At 40.5% G+C, this 17,810-nt stretch overlaps 1 pseudogene; it reads right to left on the reverse strand.

Moving 5' to 3' along the window:
- Positions 1–2,926: 2,926 nt before the first annotated feature.
- LOC136281637 (uncharacterized) lies at positions 2,927–3,655 on the reverse strand (annotated as a pseudogene).
- Positions 3,656–17,810: the final 14,155 nt, after the last annotated feature.

A 17,810-nucleotide genomic window follows, 5' to 3' on the forward strand; every position in this document is an offset into this window, starting at 1 on the left:
TTCTTTGGTGATCAGTTACTTGATACTCTTAAGGTGCGACTACTCCAACCAAGGCCATCCCGGAAAATTTTTCGCAAATTAGCGTTCGAGAGATGGAACAATAGATTTCTCACAAAGTACGGGTAAGCAGCACAAGAAAATTCAAAACAACATTTAATTCTTTCATGTCGTACAACGGAACAGCACATTTTTCCAAGAACTTCGATCAAATCTATGTGAATTCGCTAGTTAGTTCCATGTAAAGGTAAACAGTTATGCGTAACGATTCACATGCTGTCTACGCTCGGAAGACCTCTCCTGTAACGCTCAATAAGGAACGGCATTTCCCAATCTCGCGAGGTATCAATTGGAATCTTATTGTTGAGAATTTTCTTCAAGAGTATCAAGTCCTTATCTGAAGAAAACCTGTCGACATAACGGCCTTCGTTTTGCCGCCTCAGTCGGGGACGCATAACCGCAAAAAAGCTATTGACTGAGCGTTCCTTGGCAAGCTTGAATGACTGAAGCTCTTCTGATGCTCTAGCTTCTTTCTTCTGCAAATCTTTGATAAGCTTTCGTAGTTCCGTGATCTCATTTTTGCTTTCTGGGTGTTTCTCGCTCGCGCCACAATTGTTCATGTCCATAGAAGTCGGGTTTGAACAGCGAGCTCTGTAGTGGCCCGGCTGATGACATCGGATGCAAAGTTTTCCCGCTCTCCGTCCGTTAGCTTTGCTCGATGCTTGTTCATACTGATTACGAACAATTTCAAGCTGGTCAGTAGCACTTTTGATCTGTGTTTGTATTATGGAGAGATTTTCCGTTAGTTCGCCGCTTTTCTTCTCAAGATAGGTTGTTGACTGCTCGTTGCTTTTGGCCAGTAAACGCCTTTTGAATTTTCATGTTGATAGGGCTCTGCCGCCTCATTCGGATGCTCGGATGCTAGCAAATGAGATGGGCGAGTATTTTGTCCACAAAATCACGGCTATTCGGTCTGCGCTGGATGCGGATGCCAGTGGCGCAACTTCGCTTGCTACATCAGCCTCAACGTGTAGTGAGTTTTCTGAATTTTCTCCACTGTCTGAGGAGAGTGTACGGAGAATTGCTGCCTCATGTGCAAAGTCGTGCGCCTTTGATCCCCTACCATCGTCTATTCTGTCCTTCTGTTTGGATGAACTGCTCCCTGTTATTAGGAAAATTGTCAACTTGTCTCTTGAGTCTGGCGTCTTTGCAGAGAACTGGAAGAATGCTTTAGTTCACCCCTTGCTTAAGAAAGCAGGACTCAAACCTATTAACAAAAATTTTCGACCGGTGAGCAACTTGCAGGTTACATCAAAGATCACGGAAAAGTCCGTGGCTATCCAATTACAAGATCATATGACAGCCAACAACTTATTTCCTGTCCTCCAAAGCGCATATCGGCAGAATCACAGCACTGAGACGGCGTTATTAAAAGTTAAAAGCGATCTTCTGCTAAATATGGACAAAGGTCACGTCACATTGCTTGTTATGTTAGATCTCAGCGCTGCGTTTGACACCGTAGATCACGGTATTCTTCTGCACAGGCTGCAGTCCAAGCTTGGCCTTCGGGATAAGGCTTTATCATGGTTTAAATCTTATTTGGCGGGAAGAACGCAGCAGGTCTCAGTTAACGGATCGCTCTCTGATAAATTTAATCTGTCTTGCGGGGTCCCACAAGGTTCTTGTTTGGGCCCCCTCTTATTTACCATCTACGCGAGTTCGCTGTTTGACATCATGAAATCTCATCTGCCATCCGTTCACACCTACGCGGACGATACACAGCTATATATATCGTTTAATCCCGTTGATAAGACCAGCGAGGCTGATGCTGTGATTGCGATTGAGAACTGTATTCGTGACGTTCGCGCTTGGATGAGAGATGATAAGTTAATGCTAAATGACGATAAAACTGAGTTCCTGATCATTGGCACGGAACGACAGTTATCAAAGGTGTCCGTTGACAAGATCAAGATCGGCCAATCTGAGGTATCGCCTGCTTCTTCAGTGCGCAATTTGGGCACCTGGTTCGATTCTCATCTGGACATGTCGACTCATGTGACTAAGACTTGTGCTAGCGCGTTTTATTATTTGTACAATATCCGGCACATTAGGAAGTATTTGTCTCGTGAGTCCACCGAGAGGCTTGTTCACGCGCTCATCACAAGCAGGCTTGACTACTGTAATGGTTTATTGTACGGTGCTCCTGAGTATCAAATTAAGAAACTTCAAAGAGTCATGAATGCCAGTGCTCGATTGGTTTACTGTGCACCTAAGTATTGTCACGTTACTCCTTTGCTAAGAGAACTCCACTGGCTACCAGTGCGCTTGCGCGTAGATTTTAAGATTCTCCTTGTTACATTTAAGATTCTTCACGGTGTTGCGCCTAGCTATCTTAAGGATCTTGTCTCTGTCTTACCGGTCTCACGTTACCAACTACGCCGTAACAATAATGGTATATTGTTAGAAAGACCTCAGCTAAGAACGAAGAAGACCTTGGGAGATCGCGCGTTATCGATGGCTGCCCCCTTTTTATGGAACAGTCTTCCTCTGCCAATTAGACAGGAAACATCAATCGACTCTTTTAAACGCTCTGTTAAAACATATTTATTTAAAAAGGCTTTTAGTTAGATTATTTATTTATTTATTTTTTATTTTTATTATTTTTATTTTTTTTAATATTGTAATGTTAATATAGTGATATTGTAATTTTACCGAGTAATTTTACTGGTTTTAATTTAGTTTTAATAATATTGTAATGCGCTTTTGAGTATTTTTATAGAAAAAGCGCAATATAAGTATTAAATATTATTATTAAATATTATTATTAAGCGCGCTTTGTTGATACATGGTTCCACTTACAGGCACGTTGGATGAGCTCGAAGCCGGGCCTGAGCTGGTCGTTCTGACGAGCACAGGAGAGTTAATGGGACTAACGACTTGCAGAGACCCAGTGTAAGGAGATGGAAAAAGTTCCTTGAGCTGTAGAGACGGCTACTTTATCTCCTCTAGCTCCTTCTCGAGAATTCTTCTCTCTTCCATTAACAACTCGTGTTATGTTTTCGCATGCCTCGAAGATCGTGTAGGCTGTTTCTTCCTCTGCTAAGCGCCGATTTCGTCGCAGGAACTCTTTGATGTCATGAAAACACAGTTCGCAAGTGTTGAACTCGGTTGAATATGGGGGTTGGAATAACAAGCGTACACCAAAATTTGCTAGCAAAGCAGAAAGAATAGGCTCCACGAAGTGGCCATGGTGGAAGCCACAGTTGTCCATTATTACTGTATCGCCTCTCTTTAGCACAGCCGATCCATCTGCTCTTGTGAGATTAACTGCTTCCTCGAAAAATAACAGGAGCTCTTGGCCATTGGACGGACCTTCAAGTACGTTCATAAAGTCTACGCCGAATGGAGAATGCAGCAGATTAATAATGTATGTAGCACTTGAAGCGTACCGTTGGATTTCGAATGCAGGCTCACCTCTGGGGGCATTTCCTTATTTTCGGTTACTAGTTGTTTTCCCAACACTACTCTCGTCAAAACAGCGAACGGTGCCTGGTTCCAAGTCGGATATTGCTTCAAGGAATTCATTTCGACGATGGATATTGTCACTCCTTTGTGATTCTGATGGTATTTGCTGTATTTTCTTTTTTGTCATGTAGAGATCCTCCCTGATACTCTTTGATATGGCAGACTTCGACGGCAGGTCCAGAAGATGAACCACTCCGTCGAGTAACAAACGATCTTGCAGTTCCCTTACGTATACGCTTGGTTTCATAAGTTTCTCCGTTTCACTACAACTGATTACTTCAGCATTCATTATTCTTCTCTCTGGTGGATCTCGGGGATGCTGGAGCGAGGAACCGGTGTGATCGTAGTCGGCAAACACATTCTAGATGAAGCAACGGCTTGTTTTGAGCTCTCTAGCAATTGTTCGCTGTGACATCCCATCATGGTTTAAGTCAAGAACTCGCAAGAGTTTGGGATAATTTCGACCGTTTTCATAGAGTTTTTCATCTTGATTCCTGCAAAGCTGCATTTTGAATTAGACTGAAGCTTTCCAATCGTTGAAACGGAAGGTTTCAAATTGTGACCATTCTATTGTTTCATCTCTCGAAAGCTATTGGTCAATTTGCAAAAAAATTTCCAGGGTGGCCTTGGTTCGAGTAGCCGCACTGTAAACTTTACTTATGATAACGTCCTGACACGTTTTGGTCTTGTGAGGAGAAATTTGAGGTTGATAACTGTTAGGGTGCAAAGAATCAATTAACTGAGTTGTAGCCATGTTGTATGGTAAGACTCTTTATGATGACTATATGAAGCTTTGTTGTAGGCTGTAAAGAACAATTTATTTGTCGAAGTGAACTTTTTTTAGAAAAGTTGTCACAATATGGTTTTGAATTTTGCAAGGGTAAGTTTACTTGAGCGATTAATGTACTTCTTAAGACTTAACTGATATAAATAAAGGTATTTTCAGTACAATTTCAGTTTTTTCCACTATTTTTTCTTAATGTGTTAAATTTTTTTTGCATTCTTCCAGAGAGTCCGTTTGCTTACGATGCTCCTTAGCCTGCTGTTTCTTTTGTTCAATTCCGTTTTTTGCTTGATTTCTTTTGTAAACTGACCCATGGTTCGATACATTTTGGACGTTTTAGAAATTGGGTTTTACTCTGCTTACAAAGAAAAACTATGTGAAAGAGTGACTTGTCTTGCTAATTAAAATCAAAGAATACCTATGGCCAACTCGTGCATAGAGTTCTTCATCTACAGAAGAAACATAGTCGTGAACCTGTAATTATATTTCTTGTAGCAATTCAAGGTTACTTCTATCTCAAAAGCCGGGGTATTCCGGAAAGTCACAGAGAGATCCAGCATTATGGTAACCATCCAACTCTGTGAGAAATAGACGTATATAGTCTCCAAAAACAGCACAAAATAGTATCCTGCGTTTATCGAATTTCCGTTTGCAAAATTTGTCAAATTTAGACGCTGCAATCCAAGTCTTTCTTCGCCTGCACGAGCCAAATTTTACTCTTGTCCATTCGTATGTCACGTTCCGCCTCAGTTGCTGAAGAAATGGTTGTATTGCAACGCAACAGTCTTTGTTTACAGTTTTAACCCTCTAACTCCCAGATCAAATTTGTAATTCTTCTACTGCCAATCATACAATTCTTATAGTGTAAGTGCGGCGAATTTAGTATTAAATCAATTAATTATCCCCGAATTGATGTTTTTCTTTATTCTCATTACCTATCTGGTTGATATTGTATTGATATTGTAAGGAGAAATTCTGTCTTGGTCACTCATGGGAGTTAAAGGGTTGTCTCCCGCGTGCATCTGGTAGCAAAACTCTTTAAGGGCCTGTTTACATGGGAGTGGGGGACCCCAGGTAGGTGAGGTAGCTCGCCTAGACCTGGTCGAAAAATAAAACGCGTTTACACACAATCTTACAACCCCGGGGTGCTGGGGTGAGGTTTCTTGAGGTTGTTGTTGCATTTGCAGTTAAGGAGTTTGAGCAGAGGCGTCCCAGGCTCACATCTCGAGAAAGACCAAAAATCTATTCTGGGACACATTTATTTATTCATGAAAGCTTCACGCGTTGTGTTACGCGTTGTTAGGTTACGCGAGGAACCGTTGACTTATTACGTTCTACGGAATAGTTTGGGAAACGAAATATGGTTGATTTACAACGCTAAATAATCTGAAATGTGAACATTTGACACTCTTTGTGTGTCCGTTGCAGTTTCTGGTGATTTCTGCCATGAGACGGCTAGGAAATGTACAAAGTTTAAAACATACATGTTTCGCTTTTGAGCTTTTTGCCATGAACAGTCAGGCGGGTCACCCCACCTTGAGACGTTTACATGGCAAATTGTCACCCCGGCTGACAGGGTTACCCTACCCGGCAGACCGGGCAACCCTCCTAGGCAAGTCACCCCACCTACCATATAAACGTGATCAAGATAAAATAAGAAATTTTATGGACAGGCGGATTACCTCACCTACCTGGGGTCCCCCACCTCCATGTAAACAGGCCCTAAGTTCTCTGCCTTGGAGCTAAATACCTCAGGAGGCATTTTAGGCGACCGTAATTTTTGTGTCTGATTGGAAATAAACATGTGCGGCAGTGAATTTCGCAAGTTTTCTTTTTTGTCAGAAAAGCACAGAATTATTTTTGTCCGATCGATTTAGTCACCAATGATAATCGAAAAAGACAATTGAATAAGATAATAAGATAATTGAATTTATTCATAGTTCTTGTTTGACATCAGATCATAAACAATAGGTTTGTGCTTGATCCCAATAACGTTTTTTTCACTTGCAAGGTTATACCTAATACAACGATGCTTGACATGTAACAAAGCCGTACTAACGTCATGCGCGATTACTTCTCCAAGGTAGTTTCGTGCGCAAGCGAATTCGGGACGACTAATTACCAGTGTCTACATCTTGGTGAGTGAGTGATCATTTGCATATCTGAGTCCCATAAAAAGGAGAGAAAGGAGAGAGAAAAGACATTGACCACAGCAACAGGTTACCCAGGTGTTGAAACTTTCATCAGCCCTCCCCTCTCCAGCTGTTTATTTCTGAGAGAGAAGTAGGAGAGGGAAAGAAAGAAGAGAGAGGGAAGAGTGAATTAAAACCCGGCTCTGTACCAGAGGTTCGCCAGCCTTTAACAATATAAAACGAAAGGAAAAAACAATTGATGGAAGAGATGTAAAGTGCCTATGTCTTTTTTTTACGTTTTCTGGTTGATAGCTGTATTCATTGACCTTAGCGCCCTGCAAGTTCTTCATGGGAATGTTTTTGTGCATTGAGAGTACGATTTGGCGGCAAAAAGGTGTCCCCATTTAACGCGCGGCCAAAACGATCATATTACGTAGCTGTGACATAGAAATGTGAAGAAACTCTGGTAAAGAAAGGAGAAATTAAGAAGAGAGGACGAACGTATTGCGTGGAAGGAGCGCTAAATGATTTTAGCTACGAGAATGATACACATACACCTGGTATTTCTATACAGTACTTTCCAAAGGATGTAGCTGTACGGTCAAAATGGACGCGTTTCGATCATCGTCATGGAGGAGATTTTCCTCTTCAAAGTCGTCGGCCTCATGCTCCATCTCGTCTTCGAAGACGGCTGTTACGAACACATACCACTGGTCAAATCTGGGGAACTTAGATTGCCAATGAATTCAGCTGAAAAGAATGCTAATTAAGAGGCCTATTCCACATCGGACACGATTATTCCACAAACTTTTCGGCTGACATTTCGCAAGCGAAGAATGGTGAGCTTCTTAATATTGTTTATTTCATGTGCTTTAGATGTACTCATACTCTTTGTCTTTCCACATGACTACATTTGCGCTTTTCTGATCGTTTCAAAATCCCACTTGTTGTAGTTTCAATCGCATTTTAACAACACAAATACATTTGTTATAAAGGTCAAGTCTTTTCCTGAGGTGACCGATATCCTGTTGCCTGAATAGTGCTAAACCTCTGGCGGATACTGGTATAAACTCAAGCTCGATGGGGCCTTGTATTCTCCCAACCTAGGTTTCCGTAAGTCCACCACACAGGCCATCATTTCCCCTCTGCCCTCAAGAAACTAAAAGTAGCAAAAATAGCAATGTCATTGTGATAACAGCACTACAACGCGATGAATTGTGAAACACAAATATTATTGAATTTGATAATAGCGAATCCAAGTGCTGTGTGAAAGTAGATGCATACGAAGTATTCATTTACAACACTAATGTCGGTTATTTGTCATGAGCGAAATATGTCATATAGCAATGCTGCACTCAGACTAAAATAGTCTCTCTCTATATGTTGAAATCCTTATTTGAGATAAACTTGAATCAGATGGCTATAAACTCACACGTTTTCCATTTGACCGACTCGACGACGATAGCCTCTGCTTTTGCAATGTCTGAGAAAAGGAGCAACTCGCAGTAAAACTACCCGATGACTTCTCGGTGGAAATCATCGTGCCTCGTGATACAGCTGATTCTTTCGATGCTGCCGTTAAAAGTTTACGTTTGGTTTGCCGAGGGAATTTACTCTACAGCAACGAAACCCATGGGCACAGACCAAGGGGAACCTTCGCCGCACTTAGTGACAAGGAGTAATTTGTTATGGCAACGGAAAAGAACACAGCTACCCATTCTTACCATAGATTTCGCCACAGATAATAGAACACAAACGTAACTGAATTTTTTCGTTCTAATCTTGACCTTAACACCACAGGCGAGAAACCGTCTTTATCCCTTTGTGAGTCTTTGTCGAAATCTTTATTTGATGTACGCGGTTCTTCTTCGAAGGGCTGACTGAACCGTACTCGCAACTTCCATTTCTTCTTTACAACTTGAGTACGATGTCATGCCCAGAAATCCATGAGGGCATGGCTGCCACGCACGCGCATCGACGTAAACATCACAACAAGGAAAACAGTGCAATTTTAACTAATCTTCTTTTAATAATTGCTCCTATGTTAGAACCGCTGGAGGTGACAGTTTCTTCGAGATCACAAAATGGAGTAGACTTTTAGTACAATCTTTCGCTGCATACTCTATGTGCTTTTACGTGTGTTTTAGTGGTTCCCGAATCTTTGGACGCGTAAATCCTCGCACTCCGCCATACATTTTCTCACTAAAAGTCCAAACAGAGCATAGAATGTCCAAAATTACCCCACTTCGAAGGTTTGCAGGAATATTCTTCCACATCAAACAGTTTTGTTTACTTGCTAAACTTCATCTCTTATGAAAAATTAGGAATCATTAAAGCCCCTAGACTGGTTCCAAACTTGGACAAAAAACAGCCCAAATACTACCTAAGAATCCTCAATGCTACGCCATTTTTCAAGCCCCAGAAAAGTACAAAAAACGCCATGTCTTGAGCCCGCCGTAATCCGTTATTCTATCGGTGTTTTTCCCTCCCTAAACAAGATCTGATGAGGAAGCGTTGTTTATCTGCACATATAAACCACGAGTTCTTTTACTCGAAGCTCGAACACCGTCCGTCATTTTACAAAGAGAACCCTAGGAAAGCATGATAAGCAAACTAAATACGCTTAAACCAAACACCAAGCTTAAGTTGTGCATGTCTGAAAAACTATCCACGTATGATAAAAAAAAAGATCGTGAATTAATCAAAAAGGGCAGGAGGAGGAGTCCTACCCTAAAACTATCAATTTTTCCGCACGCTCCTTTCGTCCCCACCTCTCTCTTTCCCGTCATGCACCCAGGAGGGGAGGTCAATTTTAGAAAGAGGGGTTCAAAATTCTTCCTACCTCTCTCCCACCGTCATCAAACCCTTCATCTGGTGCACATTCTCCCTCTGACATCCCCCTCCTCCTTACTCGCCTCCACACACACACACGCATGCGCCAAACCCCTGATCCACCCTTGAGTGGAAGTCAAGTTTACATAAAGGGGTATATATACTATCATCCCGCGAGTGACTCGAGGGGGTTGAATTTAGAGCGGGGCAAGTTTGTAAAGAACCTGTGGTGTTGCACTGGTGGGAGGTATAACAAGATAATTTGGTTTTCTGAACTGAATTGAAAATATAACTTGGCCACTGTAAAGAGTTTCTAAAGATGACATTTCGAGCATTAGCGCTCGAGGGCTAACATTCCAAATGTCAGCTTTAAAAACTCCTTACAGTGGCCAAGTTATATTGTATAAATTTAGTTGATAAAACCAAATGAAATTGAATTTGCTTTCGAATCACTTGCGTGTTCGGGCTTGTGGCGATTTAACCGATCGCTTTGATTGACAGGCTTCGTTTTCTTTTCCTTTCTCCTTTATTTTTGGTACGTACCTTTACTAAAGCAAACTTTTGTCTAGCCCCCCCCTACGGTCCCCAAGCTCCTCCGTCCCTATAGAATTGTTACAGTTAAAGATATATTTTTACCGAGACACCAACATGAGATGAAAACGCAAACGATCGACAGACATTGTGCAGTCAGAGCGCGGGAGGGTTGAGTGAAAAAGTTGTGTTCCCTTGTCATAACAATCAGAATACTTGGTGTCATTTTGTCTGACTTTTATTTACTTGAAATTGCAAATCACTGTCATATCAATTAAAAGGTACTCTCTTCAAAAACCTCTCTCTTCGTCAAGAATCAAACATTAAGCAAAGTTCTTTTACAAAAGATTCATCGATCCACCAAAAATATTCATACGTCCTTTTTTTATGCAACCACATATTACACTCAGCATTCGCTGTACAAAAATAAACGTCCTTTGGAACTTTACATCTATAACTATGACTCTCTTTTCCATTACCTTAAAACTGGTTTCATTTTTTTGTCTTAATTAGTCCCTATTTTCATTTTTATTTCAATTCTTACCACTTTCAATAGAACATTCTTATTGACCAGACAATATTTTTGGCCTGGGCGTGGAGGAGGGATGGGAGATTTTTGTTCTGTCACCATAAAACTCACTTGATCTCCCCCCTAAGGCTCTGTAAGATTCTTATCATACTCCCCCTTTCTCTCATTAGCAGTTAACTGGTAGCGCATTTTCTATAGTCCCCTTCCCCCTTTATATTCTGTCGACGACGACTGATTCCCCCTCTGTTTCCTCTGAAAACCATGTGATCATTTACCCCCCCCCCCCCAGGCGATAACTAATGACTGGTTCTGGTTGCTTGATCTCAAACTCTTTTGACCTACACTGTTCAATTTTGTGATAGGCGATCGCGAATTGCATAGCATGGCATAAATTACTTCATCATATAACTTTATTCGTACGTGCGTTATGATTAGTCAATTTAGGCAGGCCGTTTTTCACTACACGGCCCGCTAAATTCAAATGTCTGTGTGAATTGAAATCTTTCCTTTCTGTTTGAACTCAGAGATATGATAAATATCGTACTAAAACCTCGTTTTCCAGGTCCTTCCTGTAAGTTACAGAAACTCGTTTTTCCCTCGGATTTATGGCACGCGCACTTTGATCTTCCTTGCATTGGGCCATAAATCTGAACAGAAAAACCTTGATCCGTAACTCAAGTACAAACCTCGAACTCGGTTAGTGAGACGCACATGCATGTTTTACTTAGATCCGTGTTTTTTAGAGCCTTTCGCATAGACACGAAATTTAGTGTTTTAAAGTGACTGACATGATATTTCGAAGGCGAATCGCATGCATACAGCGTATGTATATCTAAATTACCAACTACAGTATAAACTGTAATTCTTTTTTTATACAACTGCATTTTTCTTGAACAAACATACGGTTTTCCTTATAAAGGCATTTGTCAATTCCCACCGGCACTGTCACACTTTCGTTCCCAGAACCTCAACCAAATGAGTAGAGAGAGCCTAAGAACGAAATTGTTATGGTTTGATTTCAAAATCAAATCACCACCTAGACAGAACGTCAGTGTCCCCTATACAACTTCAACGCAATTAAACGAATTCGAATTCGCAATATGCAAAGCTTAGGCTCAATTTTCCGACATCCAATGGTAAAGAAACAAATGTCGTCAAATGTCGAAATATTCCATGAAACACAAATTTAGGAAATATCACGTCCCGTAGTGACGTCAAAGAACTGTGCCGACACTATTAAAAACCTGTTGTGCTTCATTCATCTTAAACACGAAAAGAGTCTAAGAAGAAGTTTACTGATTTGGCAGACAAATAAATTGATGTGCCGCCTTACCGAGGATAAACGTACGCTTGATCAAGAAAAAATTTCTGAACAGTAACAACTTTGAATACTATATATATATCTATCCTACATCATCAATGTTCTAGTCTTTTCACTGCCATGACATTTTATCCAGCAATCTGCAGATCTAAGGCCCGTGAAAAAGATGAGCAGGTATCTTGCTCAATGTGAATGAAAATTGTCTCATCTCTTTGTAAGGCGCCATTTTTTCTCTTATTTCTGCCTCATGTCTTCCCCCACCCCACCCCACTCACTCTTTGGCCTTCTCTCGCATACAATAAGGTCGTGTGCCATGGGAATCAAACGCTTTAACTGAAACCAAATTTTTTCTAAATATAAGCGTTAGAACACTTAATCAACCATTTTTGTTTGAAACGAGGCAATTCCAATCATTACCAGACTTCTCCGCGTTGACGAGTTGAAGGAGGACAACATGGCGACCGTGATCATCATGTCGCGCTCTTCTGACTCAACTTTGAGAATAAGATGCTGTGGTGACTGAAATTGATGTGACGATAAACCAGCCGAATTAATCCTTCAACTCCCATAAGTGATCAAGAAGGAATTTCTCCTTACAATATCAATACAATAACAAGCAGACAAGTAATAAGAATGAAAGAGAAATATCAATCAGGGGATTATCAGTTGATCCAAAAACAAATTCTCCAAATTAACATCATAAGATTTGTATGGCAGACAGAAAGGAGAATTACTAATGAGATCTGGGAAGTGAAAGGGTTAACCCTTTGCACCCTTACATCATTATGCATATTCTCCATACTGTTCTCTATACATTTCTTCAAGTGCCGACAAGGAGAAACTGTTTAACGATCAAGAGCTTCTCCAGTTGGTGATCATTTGCTATATTCTCATGACCTTAATGCATGATCCGTAGGTGATATTGTGGGGAGAAATTAGATGCTAGTCACTCTTAGGGTTTAAAGTGTTAAGGCATCAAATGTGACAGCGGTTGCCACTGGTGTTTTTTATTTCCCACTTTTTTTCTCTTAACTTTATTTCTTTTTGGTTGATGCCTACAAGAAAAAGGCCAAAACCTTCAAACAACTCAGCCAAACTGAAAGCCTTGATCCCAATAAAACACGACCTTAATTTCATAATGAGTCGAAATAAAAGCCGGTTACCAGTGCTCTACTGCTACTTATAACGGCCGATTTACACGGTGCAACTATGATGCATGCAAGAAGCTTGCAACACTCCATGCTCCCTTGGGGCCATTAGCACGTGCACAAGCCAAAATCGCGTAAAATTCCTCTCCCTCTCACAAAAACTTGCCGGCTTTCGAAAAGGAATTCTTCTTCACTCCTGAGCGAAATTAATTTCTGCCTCCTCTTCTGAAAGAGTTATCTTCGCTTTGTATTCGACAGCTAATTTTGCTCTTTATTTGACAACTAACGAACAGCAGCAACTTCGTCCGTGATTATGATGCAAGAAAACTTCACTTTCCTCCCCCTACTCAGTAGAAATTTTTCACAATATAACTCATATTCATCGATTTCGACTACGGTTGTCGCAGCGGTTAAAAAATGTTTTTCAGAACATGTTTTAAAATCCTACGACATTTTTGAGACGTATGCGACAGTCGTAAGCGAGTTGCAGGTTTGATTTAGACGAAATAATTCGTTTCGTAGGCCTGTCGTGGGCTTGTTGCACGCGACAAAGTCGTACGGCGTAAATCGGCCTTAAAAGATTTTACCACCCGCGTCGGCGGGGAGGCGCTCGTGTTAAAGTTTTGCTTTGTGACTTCTTCTCGCGCACAGACATCTTTTACACCATCGGAAACCGCTCATGGAAAAAAAAGGAACAACAACACCTACCTTAATTACAACACGAACAAAACAAACGACTTAATAACCTTTCATTCACGATCCAAGACTCTACGTCCATTTAACATTGTCCAACTCAAGTTTTCCGCTTAATCCATCTCGATAGTAGAGAGCTCCACCTTCGGGCGACTACCTGAGAGAAACGCCTTTTCTCCCCGCTTTCACGTACAGTTCCTTCTGCTTCATCAATTATCCCACGGCTTAAGAACTTGCACGCAGTCATCCCTCGTCATTTTCTTCAATACATTGATAAGGAAATCCACAGTGGAACTATCTTTTTGTCCCCACTGATAAAGCACGTTTTGAGTAGCCTCGTTGACCTCAAGTTCAAAGTTTTTTATCTCATTCGTAGTAAACTCGAGGTATCCCGCAAGTGTTACCCAGTTTTTGCTTGACTTGGGGTTTAAAAACTTTCCAAGTTCGATGAAAACATGAGCGGGAAGGTCCCGAACCAACGTTTTACCTGTGGTAGAGAAATCAAAAATATTATTATCATATTCTGAGACTTACAAAAAGTACCATTTTGCTGGTAGATACGGGAGGTCTGAGGAGAGGTCGCAGGTGCCCATACAGTTATGAGATTAGCTTAGGTAATTTGCAGACTTCAGGGGGAGAGGGGTGAGACATGCTACGGTCAGCCTTCGCCTTGGAAGGGTTAAGGTTCGTTTCCGTTAAATATCAATAAATGACACAAGTTCCAGTCTCTAGCGTGGAGTTCAAATAAAAAAAACGACTTTCACTTCGAAAATCCGAAGGTTGGCACCACTCCGCAGGTCAGCGGTACACGTTCGAAGTTAAGGAGTTTTAATCTCCACCTTGGTTTCTCGTGTTTTCTCATTAAACTAAACACCAAGAGACCGTCATTTTTTTGTAATCGGTGGAGTTGTAGCCGGGGCATAATTCAACTTTTGCTATTGCTCAATGAAACAGTTTTTACTCCTCGCCCCGCCTCAGAGAATTGCACTGTTTAGTGGTGAAGGTAAGTTTTAACCCTTTAACTCCCAAAATCCTATTGTCAATTCTTCCCTCTAGCTGTAACAGATTTCCTTGTTATTAGTTTTGAGAATTTGGTGTTAGATGGGGATAAAAAAATCTACTCGATAAGTTTCAGAATTCTCATCACTTGTTTGCTGGATGATGTAGAGATATTATAGGGAAAAGTTTCATGTTAATCTCCTCTGAGAGTTAAAGGGTTGACAGCAAATAAATGGTAGCGAGCCGAGACCAAGAAATTACCGAAAAAAACAGAACTAAACAGTGAGAAGTGAAAAATAAACAAAAACAAAACAAAGCAAAACAAAAAAAGACAACAAAACAACATAAAAACAAAAAAAGACAACAAAACAGCATAAAAACAAAAAACAAAAACAAAACAAAAGAAAAAGGTAGAAAGTATTGAAAGTATGCATCATAAAAGAAACCAAGAATTTAAAATAGAAAGACGCTCTGACATTAAAAGAGACCATCGATTAGGCATACAGCGAGTTGAACAAATTTCTTGATCCAGCTGCCCATTTTATGTGAAAAAATAATATTTTAAACCTATTCTGTGTTAAAGTCATGATACGATTATACGTGACTCTGTCGGAATAGAGTTGAATTATTGTTTTTTTCACATTAAATCTAGCGTGAACTATAACTTAGTTTTGTTGCGGTTCTTCCTTATTCCTTCTTTATTCAAATTTGTCTGCAGATGTTCTGGATTGTGGATGATGCCCATGCGTTCTTCAACAATCCTTTACTTTCTCACACATTGTAATATCCAGGTAGAACTAATGCAAAGTATGAAAATTACTTCGATCACGAATAGGATTACAGGGAATGCTAAATAGCAACAGGCCTTGGACAAAAAAATATCTGAACTATGGAAAATAATCAACTAAAAATTGTCTGGTTCAAAGATGTCACACCACACACAGAGCGAATCGTCACGAAAGTGTCACGCGGCCACGCGCGCTTCTTCTAACTCCTAAAGGATTATTTTGAACACAGACCGAATTCTTCCCCATACTTACTTTTGCCGTTGCTTACGCTGACGCCCTGTAACGAGCCACTACTGCCCTGAGAGTCAGAATCTCGTTGATGACTATTTGGTCGAGAAAACTTGCGTAATCCTCTCAGTCAATAAGGAAGCAAAACTCAAATCAGCATTCTGTCAACATCGCGACATCCTACAGTTTTAAATTGCGTCCGCACTCCTCTTCGAGCCTAACATGTGTAGGTGTCAACGAGTAACAGGTGAACATGCATAATATTTGCTGTCAGGACTCTCGTTGGCGGACTACGCAAAATTTGTCTTTTGTCGTTTTCCCGCTAAGCAGATGAGAATTAGGAAATCTGCGAAGTGTTTTAAAAAAAACTCACGTGGGGTGCTATTTTCCTCCTCATTAAATCGTTTGATTCGCAACTTTCTCAGCTTTTCTCGTTATTGTCGCCGTTCTGTTTGGCATATGAGCGCTAATCTTTTTCTGATAGCAATCCCTTTTGAGACTTCGCTCAGCCTGACGATCGGACCTCAAAAAAAATTTTTTTTTCTTACCTTGAGGGTCATAAGCCTGGTTTCCTCCATGCCGATTTTGTTTCCTCCAGTAACAGTAGAAAGCCACAGCGATTAGAACGAGGAGCAACACAGCGACAACGATACCAATGATATATGTTATGGAGTTAGATGTTACTTTCTCTACGGGGCTTAATGAACGTCCAGCATTGGTTGGTACCGAAGGCGCTCGAGAGACTGCAATGATTGAAATAAAGCGTAAGTATATATCTGCGTTACTGACCAAATGTGAGGTCAAGATAGCTGGATATTGGTCAGTTAAGGAACTCAATGGCCAATTTTATTCTTAAAAATACCTCCAATCCAAACAACATTTTTGGGAGACCTTATGAGGTTGATTCTCAAAGAAAACTCTTTGAAATTCAACGATTAACACTCTTTACAAACACTCGCAATAGCTATGGGAACAAAAATGACGGTAGCTTTTGCAGTCATATTCATGGCTCACATTGAGAAACAACTACTTACTAGCTACAAGTCACATAAATCATTTCTTTGTAAAAGATACATTGATGACATCTTTTGTGTGAACCATTCCCGAAACCGAAAGCAACAACTTCATTGATTTCGCTGACTCATTTTACGCCATTTTTAGATTCACGCACGAAATTCACCAGAAAAAAATTTTTTCCTCGATACTGAAGTTTTTACAGGACAGAGATTTACCGATAGGAAAATCCTTGATGTTTAAACATAATGCGAGCCCACAGAAACGTTCTAATATACACACTTCTCTTTACGCCACCTTCTCAGTGCTAAGAAGAGTTTTGTAAAATGAGAGGCACTGCGCTTATTAAGAACAAACTCGGTTAAAGAATCTTTTGAGTTAAAGAAGAAATAATTTGTTAACTTGCCTTGCAGAACGAGGCTACCCTCAGGACCTTGTCGAAAAGGTCTTACCCAATGCACAATTCTTATCACGTAACACGGCTTTGAAAAACAAACCGAAATCATCTAAAAAGATTTTGGTATTTATTAGGACTTTCAACCCTGCTTAGAAGAATCTCAAAAAGATTCTTATGAAACACTGGCACCTTATTTCAAGCAACAATAACCTGGTGCAAATATATCCTAATCCGCCAATTGTTACTTATCGGAAGGACAGGTCTCTGGAAGATTATCTTGTTAGAGCACAACTTCCTTCACTTTAATTACACAACGGAGTTGTATACGATAAGGGTTTAGTGAAAATACTACAAGAAAAAGCAATAATTTCATCCCTTTCCATTCTAATACATCCTGCTTCCTCCGGATAACTCCTCCTGCGCCCCTATGCAACACAGAATGCGCAGGCCTACGCTTGAATTTCTCATAGGGAGTCTTTTTTTTTGTCGTGAGCTCATTACAAGACGGAAAACCATCTATTTTTGCTGCACTTATTTTTCATGCAGCACAAAGGCGCTAATGAGCACGAAATTTATTAAATAACAGAATATGACATGATTAGATAATTTACACGAGCAACAACGCTCTTTTAACATGAGAGTTCGATGCCTTGGGGTGGGGGGTAGGGATTTGTGGTGTGTGAAAGGTGCTAACAACGGCTATGAAATGATACAGAGCTTAATAGCCTACCCCTTTTTCAAAGATTGCAGAATTAATTTATGAAAACTGAAATTTCCAACTCCGATGTATTGCTCCCTGTCATTCATAGCGCACAAAAGTAAAAACAAAAACCTTAACCCTTTTACCCCTTGGAGTGATTAGCATCGAATTTCTCCTTACAATATCACCTCT

The sequence above is a fragment of the Pocillopora verrucosa genome, chromosome 6 (genome assembly GCF_036669915.1).
Source record: "Pocillopora verrucosa isolate sample1 chromosome 6, ASM3666991v2, whole genome shotgun sequence".
Lineage (NCBI taxonomy): Eukaryota > Metazoa > Cnidaria > Anthozoa > Scleractinia > Pocilloporidae > Pocillopora > Pocillopora verrucosa.